At 35.8% G+C, this 19,909-nt stretch overlaps 1 long non-coding RNA gene across 2 annotated transcripts in view; it reads right to left on the bottom strand.

The window, feature by feature from the left end:
* The window catches only part of LOC110397490, a 264,908-nt gene that overhangs the window by 180,592 nt on the left and 64,407 nt on the right, over positions 1-19,909 (bottom strand). For both annotated transcript variants that reach the window (XR_002437805.1, XR_002437804.1), the window contains exons 3-4: positions 18,821-18,912; positions 10,138-10,298 (exon numbers count right to left, since the gene is read on the bottom strand). This is a non-coding gene — a long non-coding RNA (uncharacterized LOC110397490). The remainder of the gene's footprint in view (positions 1-10,137; positions 10,299-18,820; positions 18,913-19,909) is intronic.

Below are 19,909 nucleotides of genomic sequence, written 5' to 3'. Positions count from 1 at the left end.
TAAAAAGCCAGTCCACACATTCAGCACTATTTCATTCTTGGAATAAATTACCAATTTTTATTACTGAAATGCTTTATTATCAAACTAGCTTCTGTGTACTTCTGTGTAATCTGTGTACACAAGTTCTGTCTGATAAATTGTTGATACACTCCAACTTGCACAAAATATATTTGCTCATACAAAAAACGTGGTGAACTGAAGAACAAATTCAAGCCATACATGTATGTCAACCCCCCCTCCCTGTTTTCTTTATCTAATCAGATCTACTTGCAAACAACACAGAAAAATCAGACAAGTGGGCAATTCCAGAATATTACTGAGCAATCCACATCATGGGATATAAGAAGCAATCTAGAGAATCTGATAGTTGTTGAAGAAAATGCCACTGCATTGCTTTTTCCCCTTAGTCTTTCCTCATCATCAAAGGGGAAGAGGAAAGGGAGAGAGGAAAGGTAAGAGAGGATCAAAAATGGCTGAGAAGAAGTCACAATCTATTTTATACTAGAGAGAGAGAGATTTACTGATGTGAGCAAGTACTTATACAGACTAGAAAGAGAAAATATTTTATTTCACAGTGTGAGGCACTAAATTTGAACTAATTAGATTTTTTTTTTTCCAAACACCTCCACCAGAATATTAGATTTCTAAAAAATAAATCTGTATTAAAGAAGTACTACAATTGAAAATCAATCATTGGAATTTCAGGAAAAAGAATGAGAAGAATGATTCTGTCAGTGCTTGATCCTTCCTTATAAATTTCATGAAGTATTTTATGATTTTAAATCTAAAACAGACTGCTATTTTTGCCCACCAGTAGTGCCTTTGTAAGACAAGAAGAATTGGATAAATACGTATTAACAAAATGCAAAAGATGCTCTTGTGAAAAAACAGTCTGTGATCATAACTTGAAAGAAAACACAAAATACAAAAGCCTCCACCACCACCACCAAACGCTCACAGAGAAAAGCGTAGGCTGTTAGGAATCTATGTTACCAGGACTACGTGACTCAGTCAGAAAGCCTCAAACGAAATAGTTTCTGAAAGCAGTATAAACTGCTAAAATTCAAGTTGCACTGAATTTAAATTTTGTCATTTATTAGCTTCAGAGAACTTTATTTCCCAACCTCACTTTTTGTAACATATTAGTACAGCCATTACTTTCTGAAAGCATTCAGGCACCATACTGTATTTGATAAATTCATTTGCGAAAGTCTATAGAAGGTTATATGAGCTAGAGACACGAGTTTGTTCAATGTGCATCCATAAATTAGCAAAAATCACATTGAGGATATCAAATCCATGTGGAGTTTGATCTAAAAATCAAAGAGATGCTCTTCCCCACTGACAATATATGCTGCAGTCTAGATCTTTTGTATACACTTATATGCAACAGTTACCCCATCAGCAAAACCTTCATTTTTCCTGTAGATTTGCATACACAATAAACATAAAATTAGTTGGATATTTGACCTTGTTTTTGTGAAACTAATGCATTAGTCTGGTTTCGTGGAAGTGGTTGCAATTCTGAGGTGTACAGATATTTTTGATGAAATTTTACTCATCCAGTACTTCATCCTTGAGAATAGTTGCTCCCAAATGTACGTACTGTCAAAAAGCAATGACATCAATAAGGAGTGATTGTGAAGCACAGGTATTTCTCTCTGGTAAAATAAGTATTATAAAGTCTAGTAAAGAGACATGATAAAAGTTCTGAGCTGAATATCTGACTGGAACTCTACACATTCCATCTGAGAATTTGAATGTAATATATGTATGTTGACTGAAAATGGAGTCACAAGTATACAAAAAAAATCATTTTTTCAGCAACCTTGAAACTTATTATCTAATTCCTTTATCAAAATGGAAAGTAAACTGCATATTTTCCACCATTCATGTGATTGTGTTTAGCTAATGTATTAAAATGCATAAAACTGTTTGTCATCACTTGAGCTTACCCTAATTTCAAATTCATTTTGAATGCTGTTATGATTTGAAACAGCACAGATAAGTTGATTTTCACCTGAAGAGTGAATGCTTGAATAGTCAAATCCACCAAAAATGCTGAATCTGTGAGCCATCTTTAATCTTCATCTTCTGGCACAGATTTTCCTTTTCATTCCATAAATCATTTTATTTCATTTTGTAAATCAAAATCTTTTTGACATTTTATGCTGACTTAGACACTTTCCTTTAGAAAAGTAAACGATGACCCCATAATCAGCATCCATACTTTGAATTTTCCACAATTCCAGGAATTCCTTAATCTATTGGTCTTTATGAAATTCATAGCTTTGATGACAATTTGCACATTATCCATTTTTTAAGCTTTTACAATAAATGTCTTGATATACAATGCAGTGATATTTCATAAAACGTGAGTAGCTGGCAGAAATTGCAACATCTTTTATTAATTTTATAAATTCCTCCTTTTTACCAAGCATTGCCAGGGTGCTGTCATTAGCTATACCAGCTATTATGATTAAAGAAATATGCGATTAAAGAAAATTGCTTTAATGTAATATTTATTGCTTCATACAATTCAAGAAATGTAGTTTGTCTTTCAGTGGCACCAAGGAAGCCATTTATTCATTGGCATTGACATTATGTTTGTTATCAATACCTCTAATAAGTGTGGCAGGTTAAGCTGTGTCTGTACTTTCATCTATCAACAAAGCATAAAATTTGATGCTAGCACACTTACTCTCAGAATTTCTTTTGATAGACTTTTTTATTTCTTCAATTTGCCTGGCTATAGTCTGTTAAGACAAAATGATTTAAGAAAAATCTTTTTTATCAGGACAAAGTATGTCTGCCATGCTTTCCATACATTACTTAATAAACTCACCGCCAGTAAATGGTTTTGATTTTTTTTGCAAGCAGAATTGCAACAACATAACTAATTTTTATAACAGAGTCCATTTTAGCCGTAACTTTTGAAAAGAAACTTGGTTGAGATGACAGAATTTTTTTCAGCACTGCTATTTTGCCTTTACGAAACATTCCTCGATATGCATCAAATTTGGCAGCATGTTTTTGCATACAATGTCTTTTCAAATTGTAATCTTTGAGAAGTGTAATGGTTTTATGATTTGCGGTTATTGGTATTCCACATCATAACATCATGTAGTGAATGTACCTGCTTGTCAGAAGAGAAGGACTACTACATTAGCCACGGTACTTTGCTCCTCTGTTACCATTTTCCAGCCAGACAGAAAAGATAAAAGCTCGCAGTATAAAAACTTGCAGATCACGAGACCTCGTCCCTTTTCCGCCGTCTCTCGTCTTGGCAGCACCTCGCTCTCCAGCCGTCTTATCGTCGGTAGTAGAGTAAGGCCTACCTTGATTTTGGACATTCTCTCTCGCTGTATTGCATTTACCAGCTTAAATTGTAATTATATTGTATTATAGTGTGTTGTTTTGCATTCTGATATCTTATTTAGTAAATTAGTTTCTCCTCAGATTGTTGCCACTGTTCTTTGCTCTCAGGCCCATTTCCCTACCCTTTTTTCCCTTTTCCCAAGGCGTGGGACCGTGGGTCCCCTGTCCCATTTGTCACGGAACTGGGCCAAATGCCCATAAATTGTTGACATTTTTGGTGAAGAATGCAAAGGGCAAAATTAAGGCAAAATTAAGGGCAAAATTCTGCTTTTTTAGCTTTTAGAACAAAGCTAAGACTGCTTTTTTAGCTCTTAGGACGAATCTCTCTCTGCCTCGGAGAGCATCGTTATCAAAACTGCAGGTGCTGTAACTGCAAACATGACCCTGAAAAGTCCAGGTGGACTGCCAATATTCTGGGATATTTTGTAAACTTTTGTACACTTTTTTTGGCTGCTGCTAGCTTGCTTTTGTAAAGAGAAAGAAAACTATGTTGATTTCTCTTTTAAACCTGCTTCCAGAAGGAGCTACTAATTTTACAGAACTTCTGATTTTTAAGCAGACCTCTAGTCTCTCCTTTGAATCCTTGATGCATTTTCTGAATGCTCTTTCGGTCATGTTGCTAATCTCCTTGAATGCACTACTCACCATTTTACTCATTTCACTCAGTATCTATATTTTGAGGAAGCTTTCTCTAAAGCCAGAGAATACTGAGAGGCAGGGAGTGTGGAGAGACTTGGGAAACACCTTAGAGAGATGGGCATCTCCGGTGTCATGGAACTTTACTCCTAAACACCTGGAAGATCCTGAGAGCCTAAGCAAATATTTGAGACAGGGATGTGACAGCTCTGGCGAATCTGAAGAGGCGCAAATCATTTGGGGCCTAGCTCATGCTTATCAGGCCTTATTCAATACTATCCCAGAGAGGGAGAGACAGTTTGAAAATGAGAGACAGAGTCTCCAAACCAAAATACACACTCTCCAAATCAAAATAGATTGTTTCCAAGCTGAGAGAGAGAGTTTCCAAAATGAAAGGGAGGGTCTCCATCAGGAAGTGCTGAATGAGCAAGAGAGTCTCCAAGCTGACATGCAGAGTTTCCAGGAGTGGGTCCGAGCTGAGAGGGGGAATCTCCTAATCAAAAAAAGGAATCTCCGAATCTGGCAAGAGTGTCTCCAAGCTGAGAAAGAAAATCTCCAAACTGAAAAGGAAGATCTCTGAGCTGAGAGGAAAAATCTCCGATCTCAGGAAAACACCTTCCAGTCGAAATGGGACACCTTTCAAAATAAGCGAGACACCTTCCAAAATGAGTGGGACATTTTACAATCCAAGCTTAACAGTCTCCAAACAGAACAAGACAACCTCAGCAAGACTCTCTCCAATCCAAACCACACAGTCTACAATCCAAGCTCGACTGTCTTCAATCCGAGCGAGACGCCCTCCAATCCAACTTTCATGCCATAACAGAAAAGTTGGTCCAAGCCAAGATTGAGAGACAGAGCATGGAAAATGACCAGCTTGATCAATCACAGGAGGCACCACAACTGATGTCAGTTGCCCCTGTAAGAGGACAGAAGGTGAAACGAATGTCACTTCCTCCAGAACAGGAGAAAGCAAAGCAAGAAGGTCCAGGGGAGCCACCCCAAAGTCGAGGGGAGGGGCCCTCAACAAGATTCCGGTCACCAACACCCACCAGGGCAACAACAACTGAAAGAGACAATGAAACCTTTTCTACTCGACCTCTGAAAATGACTGAACTTCAGGTCTTGAGAAAAGACTTTACATGGCACCCAGGTGAACGCATTGTCACCCGGTTACTTTGATGCTGGGACAGTGGGGCCAACAGTGCACTGCTAGACAGTACAGAAGCCCGCCAGCTAGGAAGTATTGCCAGAGACTCAGCAACTGACAGAGATACCAGTAGATGCCAGGATGGGTCCTTCACCCTTTGGAAGCAGATGCTATTAGCTGTGAAGGAAAAATACCCCTTCAAAAACGATCTGATGCCTGAGGCAAAGAAATGGACTACTATGGAAAAAGGCATCCATTATTTGAGAGAATGTGCTGTGGTGGAAATGTTACATGACCCTGCATTCATTCCTGATGATCCAAACCAGGAGCATGATCCTGAGAGAGTCAGGTGTACACCAGACATGTGGCGTACATTCACAAGAACTGCACCAGAAAGGTATGCCGGTACACTAGCAGCCATGTATGGCAGATGGGAAAGAAGACCCCCTATGGGTGAACCGATTTTCAGGCTCCATGACTTTGAGCTGCATTTAACCCCTCTGCAAGTTTATGTTTCAGCCATTGTAAAGGTAACTGAAAGACTGGATAGACTTGAGTGATCACGATGATATAATAGAGGAACTGACTACTTTGCCTCATGATGGACATTCCTTGATATGAATCAAATTTGGCAGCATGTTTTTGCATACAGTGTCTTTTCAAATTGTGATCTTTAAGGAGTGACACCATTTCCTTACAAATTAAGCATAGTGCCATATTATTTGTCTTGAAAAAAAATTACTCATCTGTCCTTCTTTCCCTGAACACTCTTTCCTTCATCCATAGTTTTTCTTTTTGGGAGTTCTGTTTTCTTTTGAGATGATATTACATAGGTTGAAATACTGCTATTGGTAATCACTATGTCTTACTCACCATGCGACACAAGCACACGTAACATGTAATTACATGTAGATTTTGACTTGACTGAGTGTGCGGGGAAGGTGCAAGAGGTGAAGATGGCACTGTACTGAGCCCTCCCCTTGTCCTGGTTTCAGCTGAGACAGTGCTAATGGCACACTAATGTTTTGGTTGTTGTTGAGTGATGGGTGCGCACATGCAGCCAGGCCACTCGGTGGGGAAGAGCTGCTGCCATGACTGTGCAGAGCTGGGGGCAGCCACAGTGCAAGCTGTGCTGTGCTGGGCAGTGGGTTGGACGTGCCTGATCTAAGGTATACTGTCATCTGGGGGCAGGGGAGTGCCTAAGAGACTTATATCTCCCACCACTGTTTCCAAATCTATGTGCTACTCTCATCTGTTTGCCCAGCATTTTTGTACTTTTATGTCTTCTAATCAGAACAAATGGAAAAAAAAATATAAAGAACTTTGAACTATTTAGAGTGTATTTATGAATCAAAGTTACAGTGAGGTACAAGTCACAAAAATAAAACAGACTTCGTATTGTGACATCAGTATATAAAAAAACTGGAAATGAAATTTAGAGTTTGTAACCTAATGAAAATCCAAGCCTCTCCCAGAGAAATTCTTACTTTTCAGATGGAGAGGAATCTCATACCATAAGTACAATCTGGCCATAAAAGCATCACCGTGAAAGAGGCTGCAGAGAAGGATTAGTATTAGCCATAGTTAGACACTCAATTTCAGCACCTGTGTTGCTTGTCTATCGTTAGCATCAGCCAAACATGAAAAGCAGGACTTAAACTCTTATATTGAAACATTTCATGGTTTCAGGTGGCTTGTATTTGAATATTATTTTCCAGATTAGTACTGCTCTAGTACTTGAGATAATAGAATTTATAGAAATATTACATGATAGAAATGAAATTTGAAGAAATTTTAGACTTCGTAATTCTAACAAAAATTTTGCTATCCTTTCTATGTTGTTCACAATCTCCCATCCCTAAACTGGAAACAATTTGCAATTATTTTATAAGTTTCCCCCCAGCTTCAAAGGACAAGATAGAAATAATGTGTGTTTGCCTGTTATCCTTGCCTTTACACAGCTAAAAATTTCATACAGTCCCACAGAAGTAATCACGTTAAATGAAAATACTATTTCCCCTGCCAGCTTCTCCTGAAGGCTTTCTGCAGCTGCTAAGAAAACATTACATCCTATCAGCTGCAGTGTGTCCAGGTCATATAAGGAAGATGAAGTAGAAGAAATTTCAAAATGATGAAATAAAGCAAGAAACTGTTAGCATTGCTGTGAAAACATGAACTCAATAGCTAGGTACCAAGAGGGCTTTCCTGGGACTATGTTTGTGTACTAAGATAAACTTGTCTCTAAGGTGAAACAGAGCAGTATATGCAGTAGCAAGTCTAGTTTGATTGATGAGCATTCATACAACAGATTACATACTTTCATGTAAGGAGAGGAACCATACACCTTCGGCATAAATATGCAGAAGAACAGTTCATTCTATACAGGTGTCTATAATCTGTTGCCAAGAGCTCCATCTCTGATGAGAAAAGATATCTGTACTCCATATACAGCAATCATAAAAATCCTAAAGGATATTTTATAAAACACAAGCAATACTAGTGTTTCGTCACTTCCTTTCTAATGGTTAGTGAAGATCTTAATTCTGGTAGACTATCAGTGAAGTGTTCCAGGTACTGAGAAGGAAGGTAGGAAGGAAAAAAAGTTTCGGCATTTAGATTTAGAAGTGGACCTAGAAACCTGCCCATTATCGGAAAGGACACAAATTGCTTAGTGGGAGCTATGAGGAAAAGCAAACTACGCATCACCCTTTTATCTCTTAAATATTAAAAGAGAGAAGAATATGTTGTAATGGCAGGAAGATAACCACGTATGGTTTCCTAGGTGATTAAATAGTGAAAAACCCTAAAAAGAGAAGAAAGAAAAAAGAAAAAAAGAGAAATAGATAACAGGAAAAGATACAAAACGTGAAATGGAACTAAAATCAGCAATCTACTAATAAATATCTCGAACACATGAATTAAAATGTTGTGAAGATGGAGGGTTTTTTCCAGATCAAAAAAAAACACTTCAAAATAAAGCAGAGTACAGAGATTTTAAATTCTAATGCTAATGTTATGTGGCACATTTTCTGGGTGACTGGAGACACTCACTTCTTTTTTCTAATTAGGTGTCTATTTGTAGAACACACAGTAAATGCTGTCAATCTCAGACATATCTTGAAGAATGTTTAACATCTACTTGCTTCTTTGTACATTTTAAATACTGCATTTAGTATTAAGCTGAATTATTTAAACCAAAAATAGCCAAAACTTTCGCAATGTAATTCTAAAGAAAAAAAATTTAAAACTTAACTATGGGAGATCAGTGAACTATGAAGTCATATTAAGGCAAGTAACTAAACTAGTAGAAGAATATTGATCACCTAACATATTGGTACGCCTAAAAGGTATATTTCTGGTAGGTTCTTAACACAGTTTTAGTGTAATATTAAAACAATCAGGAAATGTTTCAACTTTGGATGTATTGTTAAATAATTTCTTGTGTTTCCAACTATTCTAGGATACCAAAGACCAGCTCAGTCTATTCTGAGCCATATACTTTATGAAAGTCTACAACAGTCAAAAATAGAAAGACTACATCAGAAATTTGGAGTGACAAAGAAAGGTACATGGGACTTGAAATTAATGCTTATAATCAATGTATTCACCCACAAGAAAACACAATCTAAAAGATATATCACAAGTGTAAAATTGTGGGATCATGATCGCTCCTTTCGCCATCTCATCTCTGGGACTGATGCCCAACAAAAGCAATTTCAGACCCTTCATTTCTATGAACTAAAAATATGTCCTGGCAAGAAAGCTGTGGTGAGGTGGGGGTCCAGCTCTTCTCCCAGGTAGCAGCAATATAACTAGAAGGAATGTCCTCAAGTTGTGTCAGGGGAGGTTCAGGTTGGATATTAGGAAAAAATTCTTCTCAGAAAGAGCGGTCATGTGCTGGAAAAGGCTGGCCAGGAAAGTGGTGGAGTCACCATCCCTGATGGTGTTTAAGGAAAGGGTTGATGGAGTACTTACTTAAGGGCACAATTTAATGGGCAATATTGGTGGTAGGGGCACAGTTGGACTAGATGATCTTAGAAGTCTTTTCCAACCTTAATGATTCTATGATTCATTCCCCATATTTGTCAGCTCATGTAGAGTGATCTTTAAGGAAATAATTTTGGGACATAGAGCATAGCTTTAATACCGTTTGATTTCTTTTCTTAAAACAATTTTTTAGTATCAAACTACATGCAACAAATGTCCCTGAATGATACCTAACAGTAAACTACTAGCAAAGTGGTCATATTTCTTTTCAATAACAGGTACAACATATCTCATCACAACTTTGTGCACATCTGACTAAGAATATAAAAATAGACTCCTCTGGGAAGCAATACAAATCATAAACCTAATTTAAGTTTTTCCTAATTTTAAGATCCTTTCAAATGACCCAAATGATGGTCTTGATTTTCACCATTAAGAGCACAGACCCTGGAAGACAACACTAGAGATGGCTCAGGCTCAGCATTTTGAATATGCCCTTAATCCTGGCTCTCCTACTCCCTAATGTGAGTAATGGCATAGCTCCGTGGGTGCTCATGTTGTATCCAGAACCATGTCCTAATCACGTAAAAATATTCTTTTGTAATCTTTTTCTTTTTTCACTCCAAAAGACTACTGCTGTGCCATCATACTGATATTAATCTGAATTTGGTTTCAGGCATTATATCTTATTTTCAGAATTCATTATAAATAATGATTTGTTTGAGAGTGCATTACTTGTGCTTTGTGAAAGCTAGAGTTAATAGGACTTGCAGCTACTTCAGTTCTTATAATCTCCCTTATCCACTCATGATAGAGTGGAATTTTGGTCCTCAGAGGGCATTGTTCTTGTAAAAAAGAAACTATCAATTAAGATCATATTGCTAAAATTCACAAAACACCTATGATAACATCCATGCCTACTTCTTGAAACTGAAAAGTAAATCAAAAAACATTTTTTCAGATTCAAAGACTGACTACCAGTTTACCTTCTTCAGCTTTGCCATTATTCTTGAACAATTATCTTCAGTATTCCATACAAGCGCAAACATTCTAGCAGGTTGCAAATGAAGACAAAATTATTGAGTTCCTCAGGGCCTTCACTTCACATGGCAAACAGACTTGAATTCTGAACATTAAACAATCGCCACTGTAGAAAGAAAAGTTCAGATTAAAAAGATGCTTAACATTTTCTCTTGCTAGTCAGGAGACTAATAACTGTTATGCCATTTCATTAAGCTTCAGACTAATCTACATGTCTAAGACTATGGAGATATTGTTGTACAAGTTAACAGAGAAAAGCTGCAGTAGCTGTGTAATAATACACGTTTCAGAAGTGCAACTTTTTTGACAGTGAAACGGAAGAATAAGTCTGTTCTGATAGTAGCCCTCAATTTTTTTTTCCACCACAACGGCAAGTTCACTGTTGAGTATAAAACTTTGCTAGCTATTTCAAATACCTCTCTTTAGCAATGAGTATGGCTTCTACTTAATCTCAGGTGAATTTAAAATTGGAAAAATACTAAAAAATAAAAAAATATCTGGAAGCCACCTGGACATGAATCAATTCAATTATATAGTTATATCTTTAGAGACACTGAATAGTTCCTAAAGAAACTTGTCTACCAGCAGAAAGGCCTAGGACAATATACACTTGACTTAGAAAACCTAATTTAATACTTGTACTTAATGTGCACAGAAACGTGGTCAGTTGGGCAACAGACACGAAGGAAACGCTGTAAGCAGCTTCAAATCACAATATGAATATAAATTATTATTCCTTGAACACTTCAATAATTTTTTAAGAGGTTTGAGTGAGCTTTAAATAGAAGAGACAACACAAAATTTGCAGCCCTTCTACCTCTTGTGATCTTCCCCATAGTAATAAGAAGAATTACCTTATCAGGGTTAACTTGGTTTCTTCTAGAAAGCCACGATTTTTTCTGATCAGAGCTAACTAGACCTTTTAGATCCAGGTTTCCCAATCTTGATCACATGCATAGTTTTTTTTTGCTTATGAAATCTATGAAATTTGTCACCAGTGAAAATGAAGATGGAATGCTGTTGAGTTTAAAATATCAGCTACTGAAATGTCATAGTTTTTTTTTTTTCCTACACAGACTAAGGAAAGAAGAGTGGTATTCAAAAGCAGACTAAGAAATCTTTGAGTATGCTTTTTATTAACAGTTTCCCATCAGAATTTAGAGTTTCGTGAGGAAACCAGTTTCATAAATGTATATTTTTATATATACATTTATGTATAGATCATATAGACAATAAAATTGTGAATACAATCTACATTGCAGTTCCTTCTGTTTCATTATAAAAAATTGAAAGAATACAGACCTCTTCTTATCAGTTAATTGTTCATAAATATTATATTACAGTACACAATGAAACAAAATATATAAATTGGCTCACCATTCAGTGTCATTGGCACCACATACAGAATAATGTCATTAATTTTCATTTGTTAACACCCTTAATTTAAACGCTAGGCTACTAAGCTGTATGTATAATAAAAAGCAAGCAAACAATACATTGGTTTTTTTCCTCTCAAACCGGAATATGTCAAAATGCTTCAGGGCTAGGATAATAGATTTCACACTGCTAAAAATTTAGTCACTAACCAATTCTGTTGCCTTTTTTTCAGGCAAATTTCAGTAGTTTAGTATGTACAGCCATCGCACAACACAGTTAGCCAAGGTGAAATTAAAGTGACCCAAAAGGAGGATCTTGAAATCTTTCTATCTTGAGATAGAAAAGTAGTCAGAGGGTAAAACAATCAATAGGATAGGGGGGAAAAACGCAGAAAAAGTCATTTCAAAAGGTTTTCTATTTAGAAGGAAACATGGCAGAACTTATTCAAACAAGCTGGAAAACAGTTCAAGATAGCATGTAGAATTAATAGAAACCGTCCATTACAACCCATCCAACCATCTGTATACAGGGACCTAAGTAGAACAGACCTTGTGTGAAATGACAAAAATCAAGCAAATTATTACTGAAGAAAATGTAAACCTGTAGTGATGACACTCTCTACTCTTTTCTGTGAGCATTACATTTTTATTCATCAGTTTTCAGGCATGCTAGTTCCATAGAGATCCTCTTCGCCTGCTTCATTCTTGACTGAGACTACTACTGATATTATGGCCGTCTGAGATACCTGAAAAACACTGCCATATAATACAACAAAACAAAACACTCCTGATCCATTTTCAAAACTAATTTCCAAGATGTAAATATTGCTCATGATAGGTATTTTATGATTAACAGCAGCATCCAACTGAAGAATATAACTTCAGCTTACACAGATGTCTGAGATAAATCTATTACATTTCTCACAAACATTTTATCTATTTGCTTTTAGTGCTGTTTTCACAATATTGGCATCGATGCTTCTTCTATCTAGGTTAAATATCATGGAATATGGAGGAAATATAAATGGCTAAAACAATAGAAGTGAAATAATTTGCCATGTTTCGGAGCTGCATTATAATGCACAATAGACTTTTTAATAACTTGAAATGGAACTGATTTATAAGTCTCTAAAATGATATCTGAAAAGAACTTAGACTGGTTAAAAAAACAAGTGACAAATAATGTATCTTTCACATTGTCTGTGGCAGTGATTTACTATGTTGTCTGCAATGCTAAATACACATCATAAATCCCTCAAACAGAAGCCTTATTATATTCATCCATCTCCTCCCTATGAGCCAACAATTTCTTCTTTCATAAGCTTTATTTTACAAAAAGGAACTCATTATATAAAATAAAATACAGGGTAAATTCAGTGATCTTACATTAACCTAATGAGTGTTTTATCTAAGGAATGCATACTGGAGATACCCTGTGGTTATGTCACTGTTAAAGCCTATTTATCAAGTGACAGCGGGCAAGCTCTTTTTGTGGGAGATAAAAACGATACAGAGCTCTTTATAAACCTACAGTAACTGATTGGTTTCCTGCTTCTGTAAAATGTATTGTATAGTCTATTAAATAATATAGATTGGAAAGAAAGATCTCTCAACAGTTTGCAAATGAGCATAACTATAAGCAGGGATCATTTATTGAGTGAGACAATATGAAGTAATTAGAAGAGAAGAGCAAATGGAACCTTAATGGACAATTAATACCCATGTAATGAGGCTCTTCTTTCAGTAAGCTGACAATGAAGTGCAACACTCGGATCGTTTGAGTCCATATTTGGTGTCTTCAAAGTACCCTATCCACTGTTTAGCGCACTGCAGTAGGGGGATATGCTTTTAAACTAGAGAGCAGCTCTTCTACACAGCTGAAAATAGTGGGAAGATCATAATTTGGAAACAGACTTGGCAATCTTTCAGAGAGATAAATCACATACTTGATTGAAGGAGAGGTTTAAAATTTACTTCTAACTACCTGTACCTAGGAGTTATTGGAAGGGAGGTTTGATGGCTACATTTCTGATTTGTTAATACAGAGTTTTAATGAAAAGAAAATTAATGCTGTTTTCAGCAATTACAGTAAGGCAATTGCTTCGGTCCTTAAAAACGGTTTCTTATTAGATAAAGTAAATAAAACTAGCAATCCTAGCATCTCATTAACAATAGTTAACTTGCGAAGTTACGTATTCTTAATTATTTTTTTTCATAATATTAGAAAGATATTATTTTATTCTGAAAAAAATAAAGGCATCTGATCGCTGCAGTTCTTCAGGACTAGAAATATATTACAGGACATTTTCCCTTCTTAAAATGGATCTGTATTTTTTTTCCTCTAACACTTTAAGTGCTTATCCTGATACTGTCAAACACACTGTGCTTGTCACACATTGCCTCTGTGTAAGGGTCATGACTGCTCACTTAGTGCATGACTGGGGCTTCGATCCAAATAAATTATTCTTGAAGTCATTTAAAAAAAAAAAAAAACTTCTACGAAACAGTGGAAACGAGAAATTATTTTATTTCTTGCACAGAGAACATCAAAACATAATACTTCATATATTTAATCTTTCTACTCATTGTTTTCCCTATAAGCTTCTGCAATAAATAAAGGAAATGGCCTAATAGTTGTGAATGGGTTTAAGTCATGCTCTGACTTGTCATTCCTCTTCGTTTTGCATTTGCTGAATCATGAAGACTAGAGCCTAATACTAAATATCAAAAGTGTGCATGTGCCAGCAATGTATTACTTCCAGTAGTGAAACAAAACTCTTGTAACTTTGCCTTGTACCTGAAGAAATTAAAGGAATACAGAAAATAACAGATACTGAATTTCTAACTTCTACGGCATAAACACATACTCAAATTCTATGTGCATATTTGGTGTTTTTAATATACATGATTGATTCTAATTAATGCAAGCAATATTACGCATATTGACATCACACGTCAATCACACTATCATTTTGTCCCAGATTTTTCTTATAAATCTCCATATATTATAGATTAATGCATGGGAAGTCTTGGTAAACTTCTTCGCTTCAACATCACTGCTATATAACACACCTCAGATTTTGTTTTTAGAGTTCATTCTATTTGTGTTACTACTAAAACGCCATTAGAAGAGATAAAAGGTTTCAAAGCATCAGTGTCCAACTTTCAGTTGCTGTTCAGACTGGCCGTCCCTGAATTCTGCCAAAAAATTTACTATAAGCTATTCTCAAAATGTCTATTATAGACGTTATATCATCTCTTTGTCATCTACTTTAGCTGTGCGTCTGTCCATCTCTTTGCTATATTTCAGATACATTGCAAAACAAATTTAAAAACAACACAGTTGTGCAATCTGCTGTGTCACAAATTACAAATATTCTTGAAAGAGGGGTGGGGAGCAAAATTGCTGCTTATACAATTTCAGCTAGAGGCTAAGACATCCATGCTCCCATAGGACTCAATAAGAAAACTTCACTTTAATGAATTTTTTTAAAAAGAGGAAAGAATACATCCCATGTCCCTGAAAGAGAAAGATATGAAATGGATTGGTTCACTTAATTCCAAAATAAATATATAAATAAACCAAACGTGAAGAATGGTAGTCGAAGCACATGATAATAAACTGTAAAGAAATTAACAACCTTATTCCAAGTATGTGCTTGCTGATCTCTCTCGAATCACCTCTTAATATTTTTTCTCTCAAATTCCCTCTACATTTGACTGCTTTCACTTATTGCAACTTTTTCTCCATAAGTAAGAGACAATGATTGCTGGGACAGCGATTCTCTGTATTTTAACATTCAGACAGTTACGGGCACAGCACGCTCTTCATTGCTGACCTCTAGGTGCTATTGCAATAAATGCAAACAGTAAGAACATAGCCAGTGTTCTAGGGAATAACAGAAATTGCAAAACTAAAATTGCATATTTTAAAAGTAAGTGAAATATCTTTACCGGTAAGATACGTTTGTATCTCTAATAGCCACAACGCTAATTCTTGAAAGTCTGCGAAGATGTGTATCTCCAGGTTTGCCACAGGTATTCTGAACGCTGGTGCAAATAAATTCTCACCTAAAAACACCATGCTAAAATTTTCTCACAACAGTTACGTTGGCTTCCCACATGCTTGGGATAGGATCAGCCCTACCTTACCTTAGACAGGCACAGCACAGCCTACTACATTTGAACCCCAGCTCCTTTAGTAGTCAAAAGAAACAGACACTTCTAGGGAAAAATTCTTCTCACTCTAATGTATATACCTCAGATAAATTGAGTCCTCAAAATGCCTCCTTCTCTCCATTCAGTGTACGGAAAGTATTAGGAGCCCAGGAAAAGGTGTCAGAACATCTACACACATTCAGGTAAATCCTTACCCAAAAAGGCTAACATTATTTGGAAAGTATTCATAAACAGTAAGAATCATTACAACACAACTATGTTATCTATACAGGGAAACCACAGCATATTCCTGTATGCCCACTAATGAAAAAAAAGTAAAGTGACCTTTATGCAATGACCTGCATGTAAAATATTTGTTTACTTAAAGGCATTATCGAAGAACTACAACTAACCAACTGGTAAATTTTTAACAAATGGGAAAGATGCTGGATAATTTGCTCAAATATAGAGCTCATCAGAAGGTGCAAAAGCACTTCTATGAATCTGCTCTTCACAAGTTTCCCGTGAAAAGCAGATTATGACAGTTTTACAGATGGGTACCTTTAAGTATAGAAATGAGAAGTGCAAAGCCTGGCTAACAGGGTAAGTTATCAATAAAGCTAGGTAAGTACCAATTTTCTTTTCTGTCCCATTCTCTGAATGCTAGGTGACACTGACTTCCTGGAAAGGATACTTAACAGAATCTCTCTTTAAAAAAAATGAATGACAAACAGAAAGGTTAAGTTAATCAAAGCAATTAACAATAACTAATAATAATCAGCCAGTTTTATCCTCACCAAGTTTTAGTCAAATGTACATTCTTTAATATTTAAAAATGAATATATTCAAGTTCACAAAATCCACGTGTTTTGAATATCCTCTCAAACTGATCCATAAAGCATGAGATAACTAATTCACTGACCTTAACTTCATGATGAATGTGCTAAACTTTATCAGTCCTACCTTGTGCTGCAAGAACTCTTCCACTTGAATAGCAAATATTCTCTGTCTTCCTTCATGTTTGAACGGTATCAGCAAAGAAAGAGTTGTCTGCTTGATTTGAGTTTAAAAGTAATTTTTCATAGCTCTCTGATTTTTGCCTTCTCACCATCTCATATTTTCTCTAGTTATTAACAGTACATTTGGACCATGGCTTCAAAACAGTTTATGCTGGCAAAGCCTCACACGAACAAGCTAAAGCAAGTCGGATTCTTCACAGCAGATTAGTGAAATACAATTTAAAACAGAACGGCAACCTTTTTTTTTTTCTCAGATATGGATGAGAGTATAACATAACTTTGACAGCCAGCATAACACTACACAGGTGTTATGGTACTACACCGGTGCCAGGCACACATGGATGTGAGTGTGATATGGGGATTTTTTGTTTGTTTGTTTTTTAAAAAAAAACAGTTAATGAACTTTGTAAATTAAAATAAACTTCATTTGTAATTCAAAGGCAGAAAAATTCTCTGTACTGCTCTAGAGCTGGATTTCTATACAGCTCTGAAATTAAGAAAGCCAACAGAATTTAAAAATATGGATTTTTTTTTGAGGGAGGGGTGAGTGGGCAGGTGCACAATACATTTGAAACCACCTAATAGGAATAACCCAGATGCTGAGGAGTGGCATTATTTTATATGAAGAAAAAGTAAACACTATCCACTTATCTCAATTTCGATTATTTTCTAAAAAGCTTAAGATACAATCTTTTTTTTCTCTGCTCTTCCAAAGGAGTAGAGGAAAGTCCTGTTTTCTGTTTGTGATGGAGATAGAAAGACAGAAAGAATGAACCACACATTCTTAGGTATCATTTCTGCCCAAATCTTCAAAAGACTTCGGGATTTAGGCTGAGAATAATTTTAATGGTGAAGCACTGAGCTAAGGATTAGTATCAACAATTCTAAGTGTCAGAAAAACACCACCATCCTTCACAAGAGTGATGCTCAGGAGGAAAGAACCAAGGCTACTCTACTGCTGGCCTGAAAAACTCTAAGAACATCTAAAAACCACCACAAGTTTCACCACTTTCCTTGTCTCTAAGTAACACTTTCTGATCTTTCTGTCATCAAACTACACAGCACATTGCACGTAACTGAAACAGAGCCAAACCAGCATGCAGTTGTATTCTGAAAATAGAAAGAGGGAGTGAGACAGAAAGAGGGGGAGAGAAGAAGGAAGCATGGATCGACAGAGAAACAGCATATAAAACACTGTGTTTGTGTTGTCACTCACAGCATCAAAGAAAGGTGCTCGGATATCAACACTAAGGTCATTCAACAAAAATTCTGTACGGAAGTTTTCTTTTTTTTTCAGTAAAGGCTAAAACTCATGTAAATATATCTACCAATGGATATCACTAGACTTGCATACAGCTTGACATCCTAACAGTCACCAACAGAATTTACTTGATTTTATATTTCATCTCTTACAGAAGTTTCCTACAATTAATTTGTCAAGGAGTTATACTAATTACTGAGATGTCTTGCATCTAGGTTCCTGTGCCAAATTAACTTCTCACAACGGTAATCTTATTTAGAGTACGTTTACCTGAAGCTTTATTTCAAGTGTTTCTTCCCATTGAATCTATCAGTAGAAATAACTGTCAAAACTACAGTTAGACTATAAACACTACCTCCCTAAAAACAATGCTGAAGACAGTTCTTACAAGTAAGCTACAAAACGTCTCAGAAAAGCCTATAATACTGCAATACTAATGGGAGGAAATATGTAATTGGCTCCCTTGAAAGCCTTATCAGGTGACAAGTATCAGTTCAAGTATAATTGCCCACTTAGGAGTAAAGTAAGGAAAAGAATAATTTTCCACAACTTTTTTTTTTTTTTTTTTTTTTTTTGTTTTTACAGTTAAAAATCACCAATATAAATATATTTGGCAATTATTACTAAGGTAGCCCATGATGCCTTTTCTGAAAGTGCATTTCAGCTTACAAAACAAAGTTTCAAGATTCCTTTTGATTTTTTCACCCCAGGAGATTTTATATGCAGGTGTAAATTAAGGTACAGTAGCTTTGTTTGCTTGCTTTTTTGCAGTCATGGTATTTGAATCACTTATTCAAGTTGTTCAGTCACTTACAGTTCTTGAAATTTGTCTGCACCCAAAGGTGTCCATGAGGTACTATGACCCAGTACTCCATTCCCCAGCACTTTAAGCAGCCATATATACAACTGTCAAGACAAACAACATGACTTAATTTGGTGTAAAAGCAAAAAGACAGGTTTCCAGGGACTTGCAAGACCAGCCTGAGTAAAAGCAGTGCACTCAAACGCTAAGTTTCAAAATTGCAATAGAGAAGCTTTGTCTAATGAGAAAACTGCGTATTTTTCCTGAGTTCTACTGACACCTGATCAAAAACTTTCAGAATGGCTATTATACAAGTGTGTTTTTAAATATCCTTGTTCTAAATACACAGCCTACGAATGAAGAAATAAACTCCACAGAAGAGTTGCTGGGAGGAAGCATTACATTTTCCTGGTTCTCTGACACAATAAATATTAAGTATTTTTATTCTGTTTTTTAATATGCATACATGAAGGTACCTAACAAATGCGTAACTAAGCTGAACTTCTCAACCATGTAAACAGCTTAAAAATAAACATGTAATTTCCACATGAAAATGCAGACATTGAACACACACTACAATGGTATACCTTATCAACATTCATATATTTAATTAATAAAGCAAATCTGTTAAGTAGAACATTAAATTTTCCAGAAATTAATTTAATCCAGACATTAATTAATCCAGAAAATAATTTAATCCAGAAATTAATTTTTCCAATTTTATTTTTCCAGAAACATCAGTTTATATTTCAGCTAACATCAACTATCTTTGTTTTCTGTGACATCCATCTATATGGATCACCTTGGAACATGCCTCAGAAATGAGAGCTTAAGTCTGGCATATGTCTTTCTCACTTAAAAGCCAGATATGTCAGACTTCTTTGCATGTTCTGCAGCTACAGATCAGCTAAAAACTAACAACATCTACACAATTTGTGCAGTGTGTTCACTGAGATCTTTTTTAAAAGCAAAGTTAAGCCCTGTGATCTGAGTTCCCAGGATCACAAAAAGCCAGAAAATGTTCATTTTCAGAGGATCATCTTTCATTACAAGTACTGATGGTAGATTTTCTAAGATTTATTCTGTAATACATACAGTTAG

Source organism: Numida meleagris, chromosome 4 (assembly GCF_002078875.1).
Source record: "Numida meleagris isolate 19003 breed g44 Domestic line chromosome 4, NumMel1.0, whole genome shotgun sequence".
In the NCBI taxonomy this organism is placed as follows: domain Eukaryota; kingdom Metazoa; phylum Chordata; class Aves; order Galliformes; family Numididae; genus Numida; species Numida meleagris.
This window is presented reverse-complemented; position numbering and strand designations above follow the sequence as displayed.